The sequence below is a fragment of the Dermochelys coriacea genome, chromosome 28 (assembly GCF_009764565.3).
Source record: "Dermochelys coriacea isolate rDerCor1 chromosome 28, rDerCor1.pri.v4, whole genome shotgun sequence".
In the NCBI taxonomy this organism is placed as follows: domain Eukaryota; kingdom Metazoa; phylum Chordata; order Testudines; family Dermochelyidae; genus Dermochelys; species Dermochelys coriacea.
In genome coordinates this window covers 6,438,488-6,455,954 of record NC_050095.1, presented here as the reverse complement: position 1 = coordinate 6,455,954, position 17,467 = coordinate 6,438,488, and the positions used below count along the sequence as shown (strand labels likewise).

The following is a 17,467-nucleotide window of genomic DNA, read 5'->3' as shown; positions in this document are numbered from 1 at the left end:
CCCAAAAGAAGAGTGAACTGCAAAAGGCAGAAATGGGGGAGCTGAGTGACCACAGTGAAGCAAAGGGTACAAAATAGCCTTAAAAGTCACTATATGGGAATTAGCAAAAGTATTACAGGGGGGAAAGAAAATGTTTAACAACCCTAGACAAGGTCTTCATGGTGTTTATTTCCTTTGCAGATTTGCTGATGGTAAATAAAGTGTGAGCTCTGATGGAAGTTTTTCCCACACTCCCAGCATTTATTGAGTCTTTCACTTGTGTGGATTCTCTGATGTCTAATAAGGGCTGATCTATCAGTGAAGCTTTTCCTGCACTCACAGCATTCATGGAGTTTCTTCCCCATATGGATTCTCTGATGTGCAATAAGAACTGAGCTCTTAGTGAAGCTTTTCCCACACTCACTGCATTTATAGGGTCTTTCTCCTGTGTGGATTCTCTTATGTATAAGAAGATCAGAGCTCTGATTGAAGCTTTTCCCGCACTCACTGCACTCATAGGGTCTCTCCCCCGTGTGTATTCTCTGATGCGCAATAAGGACTGATCGCTTAGTGAAGTTTTTCCCACAGTCACTGCATTTATAGGGTCTTTCTCCTGTGTGGATTCTCTTATGTATAAGAAGGTCTGAGCTCTGAGTGAAACTTTTCCCACACTCACAGCATTCATAGGGTCGTTCCCCTGTATGGATTCTCTGATGTTTAATAAGGGCTGAGCTGTGAGTGAAGATTTTCCCACACTCACAGCATTTATAGGGCCTCTCTCCTGTGTGAGTTCTCTGATGTGTAATAAGGGCTGAGCTGTTAGTGAAGTTTTTTCCACACTCACAGCATTCATAGGGTCTCTCCCCTGTGTGGATTCTCTGATGGTGAATAAGGGTTGATCTCTGAGTGAAGGTTTTCCTGCACTCACAGCATTCATAGGGTCTCCCTCCCGTGTGGATTCTCTGATGTGTAATAAGGGTTGATCGCTGAGTGAAGCTTTTCTCACACTCACAGCATTCATAGGGTCTCTCCCCTGTGTGGATTCTCTGGTGTTGAATAAGGGTTGATCTCTGAGTGAAGCTTTTCTCACATTCACAGCATTCATAGGGTCTCCCTCCTGTGTGGATTCTCTGATGTGTAATAAGGGTTGATTGCTGAGCGAAGCTTTTCTCACACTCACAGCATTCATAAGGTCTCTCTCCTGTGTGAATTCTCTGATGTTGAATAAGGGATGAGCTATCAGAAAATTTTTTCCCACATTCAGAGCATCCATAGGGGCTCTCTTCCATGTGGATTCTTTGATGTCTAATAAGCGCTGAGCGCTGAGTGAAGTTTTTCCCACACTCACAGCATTCATAGGGTTTCTCTCCTGTGTGGATTCTCTTATGGTTAATAAGGAATGAGCATCTACTGACGTTTTTCCCACACTCAGTGCCTGTGTTTTTTCTCTTTCCCCTGAGGATTCTCCGCTGGGCTGTGGTTCTCTTGACATCTTTGTGAGTTTCCCAACAATTAATGGATTTACCCACTTTTTCCTCTGTCTGGTTTCCCTGATGCTCTGGCCTCTGCTGATGCTCATAACCTTTTCCCTGCTCACAATTCCTGGGCACATTCCCTTTGGATTTTCGTGATAATATCCTGTGCAGTTCCACTTGTTCAGTATCTTCCTCTTTAGAATTCTGCTCCACACTCCCACTCACCATCCCATCACCTGCTGGGAGAGAGAGGGAAACCTCAGAAACAGGAACGGAAAAGAGAGAGCAAACCAAAGTCTGTGCTGGAGAGACAGAAAAAATCAGGAACTGAATTTCCCCAAACTCTTCCCCATAGGGAGTCAGGAGACAATCAATTCTGCCTCCACATCCCACCCAAAAACTCATGGGAGAAGGGAGGTCAGGGAGGGAGCAACTGCCAGGTGTCAGTCAGGATGGGTAGGAAGCCATGAGTGGTATTGGCTGTGAGCATATGACACCTGCTGGAAATAATACTGAACACGGAGAGCTCACAAAGTTTCTGTAGGGAATCCCAGCTGTTTCCTTCAGGCACTGACAGTTTTTGAGTTTGTTTAATGATTCCTCACCAGTGTAGGTACATTTCAGGATCTCTCTTTCCTCTGAGCCCTGGTGATCTTGGACCAATGGCTTTTCCCCTCGTTCCAGCTGGGAGCTCACATCAGGTCTGGAAACCTGGAACCCTGCTCAGGGGAAAGAAAACATGAGAGATATTTGTCACAAGAAAATACTCCATTATTTTAACCCTAGCCTGTTTTAAAGAATTAAAATCCCAGAGCCAGTTCAACAGGTACTCAAAGGTGCCAGGCACTCTGCTTATGAGGGATTCAACTGTCCCCACCTCTGTCAGGAACACACAACAGGCAGACACTCATCATCAAAGGAGCTCCTAGAACAGAGATGGTAACTCCATGTCCCGGAAAGTGAAGGCTCCGGCCAGAATGGAAGATCCCCTGCAAATGCTTCTTGCTGACCTTAGAGGCCCAGAGACAATGAGAGATAGGGAAGCTACAACTGGTGAGAGTGGGCTGGTGGGGTTCAGTGTAGCGAGGAATAGGAGGGAGGAGGGATGACACTGAATGTGAGCTGTTAGGAGCAGTAGATGTCAAGAGAGCACATTTTGAGGCATTAGGGAATCTAGCAAGTTAGGTGTAATGGGAGTGGGGAGGGTATGAACATCCCCCAGTGTGGGGAAGGCTGTGGAATTTAGGACCAACAGACTCTAATGCCTCTAGAAATGGAGAATGTGAAAAATAAGAATCAGCCCATGTGACTTCAGGAGGGATGCACTCAAAGATCCAAGGATCCTGCTGGGAGGAGAGTTTGTGACTGCTGCAGATGGGAAGGGATTCTCTGTGTCTCAAGAAGTCTCACTACCAACTTATGACATCGCCAGGGACACACACACACTTGTGCCAGGGAAAGGGTCGTGTAGTGGCTGGGAGGAACATAAGGACTCAGAGATGGTGGCTGGGGTCACAGTGGGTGCGGGAGAGGTGTTTGCATGTGGTGGGGCCAGAGGCAGGCACTGAGTCATGGAGAGAGAAGAGGAGTGGCAATAATAATATTTGGGGAAAGTCTGTAGAATCCAGTGAAAGTGGAATGTAATGCAGATGGAGTGCTGGCTCCAAATCAGCAAGGATCATGTGTTAACTGGGTGGGATTCCCCCACCAATCCTGACTCCCAAAACCTCCCCTCTCCTATGTCCCACTGACCCCATGCCCCACCTCCTCTTTGACCTATTTCTCCAGACCCCCTGAGATGGAGCTGCTGCTTGGTAATACTGATGAATGCTGTGTGTTGTCTGGGCTATTGGGGGTGATTACAGTATGACTGATTTGACTTGGTTTAATGCAGGGTGTAAAGAAAATAAGCAGAAAAGGAAGAAGACAGGATGAGCCACCACTTGATAAACATTAAAGGGCTGAAAGGAGATGTCAGGGTTCCCTCCACACTCTGAACTCTAAGGTACAGATGTGGGAACCCTCATGAAAGACCCCCTAAGCTTATTTCTACTGGCTTAGGTTAAAAACTTCCCCAAGGTACAAATTCCTTTTGTCCTTGGATGGTATGCTGACACCACCAAGTTATTTAAACAAACATTCAGGGAGGGCCACTTGGAGCCCTAACTCCCCCAAAATATTCTCCCAAGCTCTTACACCCCCTTTCCTGGGGAGGCTTGAGAATAATATCCTAACCAATTGGTTACAAAGTGAGCACAGACCCAACCCCTTGGGTCTATAGGATACTGAAAAATCAATCAGGTTCTTAAAAGAATTTTATTTAAAGAAAACATGAAAGAATCACCTCTGTAAAATCAGGATGGAAGATAACTTTACAGGGGAACAAAAGATTCACAAACACAGAGGCGTTCCCTCTAGGCTTAGTTTCAAAGTTACAAAAAATAGGAATAAACCTGCCTCTAGCAAAGGGAAAATTCACAAGCTAAAAACAAAAGGTAATCTAACGCACCTTGCCTTGTTTACTTACTCTTTTTGCAATATTGAGATTAATTTTAGGATGCTTTTAGGAGAAGGAGATTTTCTGACCTGATGCTTCTCTGCTTCCCCAGAGAACACACTAACAAAGAGCATAAACAAACCTCCCCCCCTCCCCCCAGATTTGAAAGTATCTTCTTTCCCCATTGGTCCTTTTGGTCAGGTGCCAACCAGGTTATTTGAGCTTCTTAACCCCTTACAGGTAAGGAGGAATTCTAGGCTATCCTTAGCTTTATGGTTATGACAGGAGACAACACCCAAACTCTTAGCTTCAAATACTTTCCCGTCTCACTCCAGCCCCCTTACATCATTCAGTTTGATGAGCCGGGCCAGGGCCTGGGACCCAGACGGTCAAAAGAACTGGACAGTTTGAAAAGGGACTCCCTTGAGAGAGGGAGGTGGATGTTCAGGTAATTGTTTGGGGGAAAGACATGTAGACACGGGAACCCTGCTGGGGTGTCTGAAGAAGCTCTGCCTGCCTAGCTGCCTGTGAGGGGATGGGCCTTTAGGTGAGACAGGCATGAATATTTTACCCCTTTTTCCTACTGCACAATAAGCACAACTTCAATTTGCAGAAAGCTGCTCTGTCACTGCACATCACTGATCCCAGATGGCCGATGGTGTCTGCGCTCAGCCTGGCCAGCTGAGTAAGCAGGGCGCATACACAGGGTGCTGCAGCCCATGGCCTGGTCCAGGAGTGGGAGAACTGCAGAATTCCATGCCAGGAGAGGGAAAGGCACGAGGCCTGACATGGGAGGAGGGGTGGTGGTGGGGCCTCTCAGAGAGACCAGGAAGGGGACAGAGTTGCAGGCATCCCTGTCACTCACTATGACACCCACACCACTTCGTCCTGCTGCTTTCAGCCCTCCCCACCTCCTGGGAGCTCAGCAGCACCCATTCCATGTGTTCTCTCCTCCCCTCCTATTGTCTGCTGTCCTTCTGGCCCAAATTTCCTGCCACCCCCATCACTTTCCACCCCATCTTCCTACTGTCCCAAGGTTTCTTTGCTCCTGACTCCCCAGAACTCCTGCCAAAAAAAGTTCCCTCCTTCCCTCCCTCCCATTGTTAGCACCCCCGCTGCCTGGAGCACCCGCTACCCGGCACCCACCCTCCCTTTGCTTCCACCACCACCAACAGCCCTCCCAGCTCCTCAAGCTCCTGATCTGACCCCCTCCCATTGCTTCCAACATTCCCCGGCATTCCTACAGCAGGCACTCCATGGCATCCCCACTGCCCCCTGCCTTCCCAGCTGTCAGCTCTATGCCCCAAACCCACCCCCCAGCCTACCCTGACCTGGACCCTTCTCAGCTCACTAACACTGTCCTTCCTACTCCCCAGATCACCCACCATTATTATTTCTTCTATTACCGTATCACCTAGTGGACCCAGCCAGGGAACAGGATCCCAATGTGCCGGATGTGCTACAGACGTAGAGCACTAAGACAGTCCCTGCCCCAAGGCACTAACAATGTGAGAATAAGACAAGAGAGAGGTGGATACAGACAGTCAGGGAGAGTGCAAGGAAACAATAACATGGTGTTGGTCACCGTTGGTCACTCAGCACACCAGCAGCTGAGCTATTGGTATGTTTTTGTAGGCCTCATGGCAAAGCAGAAATTTAAAGAGGGGTGTAAAGGAGGAGGAGGAGGTGTGTGACAGGGTATACAGACTCCGCACTGGAGAGGAAGGGGTTAAGGCAGCATTCTTGGCAGCAGAAGCCACACTCCCTCGCCCCTGTTGGGCATGCTCCAAAGGCTACTGCAGTATAAAAGGGAGCAGCCCAGCTCAGTCAGGGCTGATCACTGAGGAGGAAGGAAGCACCTTGCTGGCTCCAGCCCAGGAACAGCCAGAATCCTGGACCACAGAGGTGCTAAGCCCCAGACTGACACCCAGGTGTTGGTGGATGCCCCAGGGAGGGTGCAGTTTGCAGTTTGCAGTTTGCAGTTTGCAGTTTGCAGTTTGCAGTTTGCAGTTTGCAGTTTGCAGTTTGCAGTTTGCAGTTTGCAGTTTGCAGTTTGCAGTTTGCAGTTTGCAGTTTGCAGTTTGCAGTTTGCAGTTTGCAGTTTGCAGTTTGCAGTTTGCAGTTTGCAGTTTGCAGTTTGCAGTTTGCAGTTTGCAGTTTGCAGTTTGCAGTTTGCGTTGGAGCCTGGTGATACCAGAGACACCCCAACTGCAACAAAAGGAGTCATGGTAGGAAGTAGCCTGGGGGGGAACTAGCCATTGTCAACACAGGAGTTGGCCTGTTTCTGTCAGAATCACCTGCTGACTCAGTGGTGAACCCATTCACCTCTTGCAGGGCCCTGGTGGAGCTGTGCGGGCCCAAGTCCTACCCCTTGCTGCCCCAGCCCTGCAGTGGCAGCTTCCCCACCTGAGACCAAGATGACTGCATTTGTCTGACATCCACCAGAGCTAGGACAGCAGGCTCTTTGCTGTCTGCCCTACCAGAAAGCTGATTTCCCTAGACTGATTATTGCTCTGCCTAGACTGCAGGCTAGGACCTCCCACCCTAGACTGTTTGTGGGGTGGCCCTTCTAACCCCTATTGACTCTGGCGATTAAACCATGCAGCCCTGAGGCTAAAGACAGCCATATTGATACAACCGTGGGGCCCAAACGCCCTTCCTCCCTACCCCAAAGGGTGATGGAATACACAGGCCACACAACAAGGTGCCTTTGTGGATGTTCATGGGGACATCCACATCAAGCACAAGGCACAGCACGGGAGAAACCATGAAGGGGATGGTGTTAAAATTTAACATGTGAGTGATGGAGTCTGGTGATGTGTGCTGTTCGGAGGTGGGAGTCAGCGTCTCTCTACCAAGTGAGAGATGACATGCAAGGCGGGGATATGCCCTGATGGGCTTTGACAGGGAAGTTATTCAGTTATAGAGATGGGGAGCCAGTGGAGGGAGTCAGAAGGCTGTCATGGATTTATGGGGTGTGGGAATCATCCTTTCACATAGAGATGGCAGGGTGAACAGCAAAGATGTTGAAAAATGCTGTGAACCAAAGATGGAAGCACATGGAATACTGGGATGGAAAGCACTGCATCATGGGATGGGGAGCCTGGACCCATGATGCATTGTGATACACACTACCTTCCCACAAGACCTAGCAGCAGAAGGTGACAAGCAGAACTGTAGGATAGCTACCACAGTGCACTGCTCACTGTCAATGCTATCATCCTATGTGTGGATGCACCCTGCTGACAGAGGGAGTATAGTGTGAATATGCAATGCCACTTGTGTTATAGTACTTTCTGGTCATCTACGAAACTTTTGCCAACAAAACTCTGTAGATAAAGCCTTAGTAACCTATTTGACTACTTATCTATCCTTATAGTTGGAAAGCTTTTCCTACTAGCCAACTCAACCCTCCCTTACTGCCAATCAAACCAATTACTCCTTGTCCTCTACCAGTGGACATGGAGAACAATTGATTACTGTCTCCTTTACAATAGTCTTTAATACATGGGGAGGGGGGTAGGTGCACTCACATGGACTGAGCATGCTAAAACACTGCTGAAGCTGGCCTCCCTCACTCTGTCCCCTCCCCCCACTATCAGCAGGCATGGGTCATCTTTGGCTTGCAGGAAACATTAAGAACACTATTTTAGTCATTTTAGCTCTTGAGGCTTGAATTAATGGCTAGACATCCATGAGGAGGGGTTAGAAAAACAGGCTGGGATTTTAACTTGGACAGAAGCAGACAGGTCTGGAGTAGAGGGGTAGGTCTGGGAGTTGTCAGAATAGACATGTTAGTTGAATTTATGATTGTGGATGAGATTACCTAGAGATAAGGTGTAGAGGAAGACTAGAAGGGTACTGTGGCACTCTGTACCCCCATATTCATCCCTGTCATGTAATTATGATATATTTCATACAATGCATGCCATGTACATAAGAATGGTCCCACTGGGTCAGACCAAAGGTCCATCTAACCCAGTATCCTGTCTTTCAACAGTGGCCAGTGCCAGGTGCCCCAGAGGGAATGAACAGAACAGGGAATCATCAAATGATCCATCCCCTGTCACTCATTCCCAGCTTCTGACACACAGAGGCTAAGGACACCATTCCCGCCCAATAGCCATTGATGAACCTGTCGTCCATGAATTTATCTAGTTCTTTTTTGAACACTGTTATGGTCTTGGACTTCACACATTCTTTGGCAAGGAGTTCCACAGGTTGACTGTGTATTGTGTGAAGAAATACTTCCTTTTATTTGTTTTAAACCTGCTGCCTATTAATTTCATTTGGTGACCTCCTAGTTCTTGTATTATGAGAAGCAGTAAACAACACTTCCTTATCTAGTTTCTCTACACCAGTCATGATTTTATAGTCCTCACTCATATCTCCCCTTAGCCGTCTCTTTTCCAAGCTGAAAAGTCTCTTATTAATCTCTCCTCATACAGCAGCTGTTTCATACCCCTAATCATTTTTGTTGCCCTTCTCTGAACCTTTCAAATTCCAATATCTTTTTTTGAGAGCTTTTTAAACCACATCTGCACACAGTATTCAAGATGTGAGCGTACCATAGATTTATATAGAAGCAACATGATATTTTATGTCCATATGAAAGGTCATGATCTGCTGAAACCCATTGTTCTGTCCAAATATGTATATTGTTAGTGTGTATGAAGTTGAGATTTTGTATATGGTTGTTACTTAAATAAGCTGCAAGTTTGAGAGTCTCTACTGGTAATTCCCCAGTGACAACAAAGGAGGTGATCCACATGCAGGAGGGTGTTAAGAGACAATTTAAGCAGCAGGGGAGTTCTGAACAAGGGATTTACAATGCTGTAAAAAGGATGGACAAGCATCACACTCAATTCTGTGACTCTGCAAACCCCACCAGGACATATCTGGGCTCATGTCTTCCAGGCACATGGACTGAGGATATAAAATAAGGGACAGTGGCATCATTCCTTGGACTTTCTCCTCCCCCATCTATGCTGGAAGTAACAAGAATGCTGAGAAGAGACTTGAACTAAGGAGACTGGTGCCAGGCTTACAGGGGAAGCCTGTGTATTAAGAACTGTAATATCTAGTGGGGTGAAAAAACTGCTTGATCCAAATATTACTTAGTCTAAATAAGGTTTAAGATTTAAACTGTGTGCTTTCTTTTATTTTCTTTGGTAACTATCTCTGATCTTTTGTCCCTACCACTTATAATCACTTAAAATCTATCTTTCTGTAGTTAATCTGTTTTGTTACCTAAAACAGTGTGTTTTGGTTGAAGTGCTTTGGAAATCTCAGCTCAGTTTACAAAGATTTGTGTGTCCTCTACACAATGAGGAAGGGGTGGACTGGGTAATGAACTTACACTGGTCAGGCTTCTGAGCAGGGCAAGATGCTACCATTCTGGGGTGCAAGGCTGGAGGCTTGGGAGATTTGCTGGTGTCTGTGTGATTCGTGAGTGGCTCAGGGAGCATACACACAACTTAGCTGAGTGTGGGGTGCCACATGCTGTTGGGCTAGGTGATGGCACCTGGAGGGATTTGCTGCTTGTCACTAGCAAAGCATTGTGAGAGACAGCCCAGGCTACAGTTAAGGGGACACAGTGGTACTCCAGTTCCAGGTTGCATCCTGGGGATCCAAGTGAGCAGGGTGACATGCATAGCTTGTTCAGACTTAGATTTGCACTTCTTGCACTGACAGACTTTAAGTGTGGTGGCTGCAAACAGTCAGAGAAGGTTACCAGTTTGTTTTCTGTTTGCTTATTTTGGGAAAGGGAAATAGGAGCAGAAAAAGCTTCAAGATGAGTGAAGAAATAGCACAATTAGAGCTGTACAGATAGTCCTTTTTCTGCTAAGAGCATCTGTTGAGAATGAAAGAACTGGAGATAAAGGAGAGTGAAGAAGGCAGCCAAAAAAGATGAAGCCCAGAAGTTAGCACATGAGGGCCATAGAACTGCAAGCTAAAGCAGCTGAGGGACGAGAGAGGGTGAAGACACCAATTGGACTTGCTGGAAAAGCAGAACCAGAACCCTCCCACACCGATTCCATCTTTCCAAAAATCCACAAATGGGAACAATTGTGACCTAGATACAAAGAGAGAAGATGTTACTGAATATTTTTTTAGTCCTTTTGTGAGGCTGTGAGTGAATCATCAGATTCCTGATAAGAGAATCCCCACTTTGGTTGCAAAATTTACTGGTAAAGCTCTGAGTATACTCCATGAAATGCTAATTCAAGATGTTTGATTATTATGAATTCAAATAAATAGTTTTGAAATGATTTCAGATTACCCCTGAAACTTGTAGAGTGAAATTTAGAAACCTTAAGGGTGCTATTATGAGTTATGGGGAATACGTGAACAAGACAAAAGATCTTATGGAAAAGTGGTGAGGGAAAGGGGTTGCAAGCTTTGAAGAAATGTTTGACCTTGTTACTCAGGAGCATTCCGAAGCATATGTAAAGATGACATGAAACAGCCAAAAATGTGAAAGCTGTGGATGAGATGGCATATCTAGATGACTTTGAGCAAACTCAGGCATCTGAGAGCAAATCACAAAAAGAGGTTTAAACCTGGTGAGAAGCAGGGTTCCTGTCTCCACTCTGGAAAGAAAGAGGGTGGCTGGACACTCGCCTCCCCAAAACCTTTCCTCTAATCCCCATCCCAAATCTCCTGTGAAAACAGAAGAACCCCAAAGGTGCAATCACTGTAATTTCACTGATCATCTGAGGAATACATGCCCTGTGCTGGGAGGAAGCAGGCAGCCAACAACCCGTGTGAAGGCTCCTTCCCTGAGCACAGAACCTCCAAGTGCCTGTCACTTATACTGATTTTGTGAGATTAGCCTCTGCAGAACCAGATATGGAGGACAGTAGGGTTGTCAGGGTTAATGGCAGGGAACACTTAGGATGGAGGGACATTGGGGCTCCAATTTCTCTGGTTAAGCAGACTGGCCCCACATGGCAGCATATTACCTGGTAAAATGGTAGATGTGGGCAGAACAAGATACCCTGTGCCACTAGCTAGAATTCATGTGGTGTGGGGAGATTTGGAAAGTGTTTTGACTGTGGGGGTAATGGAGCACCTCCTGGTGGACATGTTAATTGGGAATGATTTTTTTTTTCCCATGTAGCTCAGGTTGTTGAGGCAGCCAGAAGGAATATTATACTAGGACCCCTGAGGAAAAGGGTAAAGTCCCAGGAACTGCTGAAGGAATGGGAGAGAATCTCTTTAATTCCTATGAAGCAGGGGGAAGCTTTGGGAGTGGTTGAGATCAGGTCCTGTACTGCAGCTAGAGGCAGACTCTTCTCAGGAAGGGAAGGGGTGTGTGTGTGTGTGTGCGTGGTGCCTGTCAGCGAGAAAACTATCCAGGTTTTTAGCTGCCAGCAGGTTGCAGCTGAACAAGGAGGAATCCCCACTCCAGAGCATAGAGAGATGTGTCTTAGAACGGGGCTCAGAGTGGGAAACTGGGAAAGAAATAGTGGGAGTACAGGAATGTCTCCTCACTGGTCACTTGGGAGAGGATAAAGAAAAGGAGGACTTGTGGCACCTTAGACTAACAAATTTATTTGAGCATAAACTTTCATGAGCTACAGATCACTTAATCAGATGGGAGAGGATAGTAGGTCCCAGTTTTTCAGGACATTGGTCCTGATAGACTTTTTGGAAAGTAACTGTCTCTCTAAATCAAGAGGCAGCTCCCACGTCTGTGACAGCAGAGAAATTGAGACCAGGAAGTTTACAGGTGGTGGTTCTTTGCGAGAATGCCAATGACCCAACTAGCAGAGGAGAGGTCTTGCCCTACAGGCTGGTGAGACTCTGAATGCAGCTATGGAAGAGCTGCTGGGAAAAGCTGAATCTGAACAAAGAGCAGACTCTCTTAGCCCAGAGTGCCCCAAATCTCTACCTCCCTGAAACCTTTCCTTCCCACTTCCACCTGACCTCTAGAGCAATCCCTTACCAACCCCTTCCTTCTCTGCCCCCGCTCACGATCCCATGTTCCCCACTCCCCAGTAACCCAGATCTTCTATGCAATCCTCCTCACCAACAGCACCACTGCTGGGCCCTCCATCCCCTTTTCCTCATTCCCAGTCTCCCGCTCCCCACCCCTCAGTCCAACCTACTACCACTTCCCAAGAGCTCCTGTCTCCAACTCCCTCCCTCCAGACCCTTCTACTGCTCTCAGCCCTCCCTGCTTTGCAGCACCCAACAAGCACCAGCTCCCCATCTTCCCCCCCTCCCACTGCTCCCTGCTCTCCCTTCTTCCAGGGACTCCTGAATAGGAACATCAAACTGTCTCCCATCATCAGGTGGGTTCATCTGATTGTCACACCCTCCCCACCTCTGGGAAGTTATTAGCAGGTTGCCAGCTCTGATATAGTACTGGTTCAGTATTACTTTCTCTTTTAAGGTCAACTATTCTACTATTGCTAAAATTCACATGCTTATTAACATAGTCTTGAAATATACTGGTTTCAGGGTAGCAGCCGTGTTAGTCTGTATTCGCAAAAAGAAAAGGAGTACTTGTGGCACCTTAGAGACTAACAAATTTATTAGAGCATAAGCTTTCGTGAGCTACAGCTCACTTCATCGGATGCATTTGGTGGAAAAAACAGAGGAGAGATTTATACACACACACACACACACACACACACACACACAGAACATGAAACAATGGGTTTATCATACACACTGTAAGGAGAGTGATCACTTAAGATAAGCCATCACCAGCAGTGGGGGGGGGGGGGAGGAAAACCTTTCATGGTGACAAACAAGGTAGGCTAATTCCAGCAGTTAACAAGAATATCAGAGGAACAGTGGGGGGTGGGGTGGGAGGGAGAAATACCATGGGGAAATAGGTTTCAGAGTAGCAGCCGTGTTAGTCTGTATTCGCAAAAAGAAAAGGAGTACTTGTGGCACCTTAGAAACTAACAAATTTATTAGAGCATAAGCTTTCGTGAGATGCATCCGATGAAGTGAGCTGTAGCTCACGAAAGCTTATGCTCTAATAAATTTATTAGTCTCCAAGGTGCCACAAGTACTCCTTTTCTTCATGGGGAAATAGTTTTACTTTGTGTAATGACTCATCCACTCCCAGTCCCTATTCAAGCCTAAGTTAATTGTATCCAGTTTGCAAATTAATTCCAATTCAGCAGTCTCTCCTTGGAGTCTGTTCTTGAAGCTTTTTTGTTGAAGTATAGCCACTCTTAGGTCTGTGATCGAGTGACCAGAGAGATTGAAGTGTTCTCCAACTGGTTTTTGAATGTTAGAATTCTTGACGTCTGATTTGTGTCCATTCATTCTTTTACGTAGACTGTCCAGTTTGGCCAATGTACATTGCAGAGGGGCATTGCTGGCACATGATGGCATATATCACATTGGTAGATATGCAGGTGAATAAGCCTCTGATATTGTGGCTGATGTGATGTGGTAAGTTTGTCCTGACCCATAACTATTCCACATTTGGTGACAATGTATACCTTCAAATCAGCGGCACTGCGATGGGTACCCGCATGGCCCCACAGTATGCCAACATTTTTATGGCTGACTTAGAACAACGCTTCCTCAGCTCTCGTTCCCTAATGCCCCTACTCTACTTGCGCTACATTGATGACATCTTCATCATCTGGACCCATGGAAAAGAAGCCCTTGAGGAATTCCACCATGATTTCAACAATTTCCATCCCACCATCAACCTCAGCCTGGACCAGTCCACACAAGAGATCCACTTCCTGGACACTACAGTGCTAATAAGCGATGGTCACATAAACACCACCCTATATCGGAAACCTACTGACCGCTATTCCTACCTACATGCCTCTAGCTTTCATCCAGATCATACCACTCGATCCATTGTCTACAGCCAAGCGCTACGATATAACCGCATTTGCTCCAACCCCTCAGACAGAGACAAACACCTACAAGATCTCTATCATGCATTCCTACAACTACAATACCCACCTGCTGAAGTGAAGAAACAGATTGACAGAGCCAGAAGAGTACCCAGAAGTCACCTACTACAGGACAGGCCCAACAAAGAAAACAGAACGCCACTAGCCATCACCTTCAGCCCCCAACTAAAACCTCTCCAACGCATCATCAAGGATCTACAACCTATCCTGAAGGACGAGCCATCGCTCTCACAGATCTTGGGAGACAGGCCAGTCCTTGCTTACAGACAGCCCCCCAATCTGAAGCAAATACTCACCAGCAACCACACACCACACAACAGAACCACTAACCCAGGAACCTATCCTTGCAACAAAGCCCGTTGCCAACTCTGTCCACATATCTATTCAGGGGATACCATCATAGGGCCTAATCACATCAGCCACACTATCAGAGGCTCGTTCACCTGCGCATCTACCAATGTGATATATGCCATCATGTGCCAGCAATGCCCCTCTGCCATGTACATTGGCCAAACTGGACAGTCTCTACGTAAAAGAATGAATGGACACAAATCAAGAATTATAACATTCAAAAACCAGTTGGAGAACACTTCAATCTCTCTGGTCACTCGATCACAGACCTAAGAGTGGCTATACTTCAACAAAAAAGCTTCAAAAACAGACTCCAACGAGAGACTGCTGAATTGGAATTAATTTGCAAACTGGATACAATTAATTTAGGCTTGAATAGAGACTGGGAATGGATGAGTCATTACACAAAGTAAAACTATTTCCCCATGGTATTTCTCCCCCCCACCCCACCCCCCACTGTTCCTCTGATATTCTTGTTAACTGCTGGAATTAGCCTACCTGCTTGTCACCATGGAAGGTTTTCCTCCTTTCCCCCCCCTGCTGTGGGTGATGGCTTATCTTAAGTGATCACTCTCCTTACAGTGTGTATGATAAACCCATTGTTTCATGTTCTCTGTGTGTGTGTGTGTGTGTGTGTGTGTGTGTGTGTGTATATAAATCTCTCCTCTGTTTTTTCCACCAAATGCATCCGATGAAGTGAGCTGTAGCTCACGAAAGCTTATGCTCTAATAAATTTGTTAGTCTCTAAGGTGCCACAAGTACTCCTTTTCTTTTTTATTTTTGAAATATACTGCTCACCATGGAGGTGGAGGGTGAGGTTATTGGTCCAAAAGTAGCATTAATTTGATCAAGAGGTTCCTCGGATACAGTCCCCCCTCAAAGCAGCTGTTTACAAAAATCATTTTCCTCTTAGAACTTGATGGTTCCCTGTTCTGTTCATTCCTTCTGGGGCACCTGGCACAGGCCACTGTCAGAAGACAGGACACCAGGCTAGATGGACCTTTGGTCTGACCCACTCTGGCTGTTATGTTTTTGGTTTCTTGCATCTGCCTGGGGCTAATATGGTTCTAATGGTCTCCTGACTAATCTCCATCCCTTGTCATTTCTCAGCTGTTCCATGGCACTCAAGGCCCCTATGGGGAAGCAGTATTGAAAAGTTAATAACTGCAGAGTTTGCCAAACTGATGGGTGAGTCTTGCTGCACAGATGCACTTCACTCTAAGGCCCCGTTAACAGCCAGAGGGTTTCTAGCAATCTGCTCTCAGTAATTGGTTGGCACAAGAGGACATGCTATGGCCATTGGACCTGAGCCCTACCTGTGTTAACTTTCACACAGTGTGTGCTGTGGATTTGTCTTGCATGCTGCAGGAGTTCCTCTTGAAAGTTTTGCCCTGATACCAAAATTGCTTGGTTAAGAGCAATATTTTGAAGTGCTCTAACATCCACATGTAGGCTTTGGTTTCTTCTACATAGAAGTTTTGCCAGCATAGCTCTGTTGGTTAGTGGTGTGAAATCGCATCTCTAACTGACACAGCTATGTCATCAAAAGCGCTAGTGTAGAGACAGTCATAGTAGCAAAAAGTCAATTAAAATCACAAATTAAATGCTCATAAGGTACAATAATGCAGCATTAAGGTTGCCCAATGCTGCCTCATGCCATCATATCCACTTATGTGGATAGTGGCTAAACTTAAAACCACTGAAAACCAGGAAAAGAAGAGCTAAAGTACATGCCACCTCTGCAAAGCAACCTTAACTCTGCCCCCAATCCTGGAGCTGGCAATAGCCAGCAGAAATGGATCTGTAAGGGTGGTGTCAATGTTAACAAATTACCAATGAAAGTGGCGGATTTTCCCTCTATTGGAGTCTTCAAGTCAAGAGCAGATGCCTTTCTGGAAGATGATTTTCTCCAACACAAGGTATTCAGCTCAGCACAGCAGTCACTGGGTGAAATTCTATCGCCTGTTATGCAGGCGATCTGATTAGATCTAATACCCCATCCTGGCCTTAATCTGTGAATCTACAATATCTACAAGGAAGGACTAAGAACATGCAGTTGTTTGTGTGGTGGTCCACAGACTGGAATACCAGCATTTATCTGCATGCCCTCCAGCTGGGTGCACTGGGCCAGGTGTAGCTGTAATCGGACAGTGCAGGGATTAGTTGGAGCAGCTTGGCAGAGCTGTGACTGTGGTCTGCAGAGAGGTGCATCTGAACCTTGAAGAACCAAGTCCACCCCATTTCAGTGCTCAGTGTTGTAGGTTGTGTCAATGACAGTACACAAGGATGAGTTCTAGCCATGGGGATTGTTGGCACTCTGGTGGCAGACATGCTAGTGGTCTCCAGGCCTTAGTGAGGGGCAAGCAAAGGCAATGACTCAGAAGGAATCTCAGGAAGAAGGTAAAGGTGTGGTAACAGTTTGTACATCTGAGCTGGTTTGTGTGCAGTAGGCTCAGTGTTTGAGGGCTGGCCAGGTGCAGGCAGCTTCTGTTTTTTATGCCAGACCTGAACCCAAGTTTTGTCTTAGTAAAGAGAAAACCTTAGACTTTGTGCTGTGTTGCTCCTGTGCTCTGTTCCCAAAGTGCTCTCTAGGAGGGGTGGGTGCTAGTGTGTGTCACTGGCATGTGGGGGTGATGCTAAAAAGGGCAGAGTTGAGGTTGCATTGTGGGGGTAACGTGAACCTTAACTCTGCATTTCCCCTTCTAAGAACTGAGGGGACAGGAATCCTTACCCAGCAAGCTCACATTCTTGTAGTTCTCCTGCATGATGTCTCTGGAGGGGGCTCTCTGAGCAGGGTCCAGCAGAGGCCTCTCTTCCCTGGTGAAATACACAGCCACCTCCTCAAAGGTCACCAGCCTCTGAAAGAGCAAGAGTCCCACAGTCAGTACCTGCTGCCCCATTCTCAGCTCCACAAATCACAGGGGGAAGGGAGCCAATCAAATGGAAGCGCTGGCATGCACACAGTCAGTCCCATCCTCACCCCCCTCAGCGCAGTCAGAGGCACTGGGGTAGCGGGGAGAAGGGGCATGGTCTGCACATCCATCACTCCCCTACTAGACAGGGGCCTGATACAGCAGATGTAGTGCCCAGCCATGTCAAGGGACAGCCCTCAGTAAGAATCCCAACACCTCCCCCAATAACAGCAGCTGGGTATGTGTGGGGGTGGGTGGCATCTCCCCAAGACTGGTGGGTGCCCCCTTCATATTTCATAGCAACCTCTGGCTAGAAGGCTTAGAATCTAGCACTGGGAATCTGGTACATTT

At 46.8% G+C, this 17,467-nt stretch overlaps 1 pseudogene; it reads right to left on the bottom strand.

Moving 5' to 3' along the window:
- LOC119849368 overlaps positions 1-16,155 on the bottom strand; it is a 57,328-nt pseudogene extending 41,173 nt beyond the window's left edge.
- Positions 16,156-17,467: the final 1,312 nt, after the last annotated feature.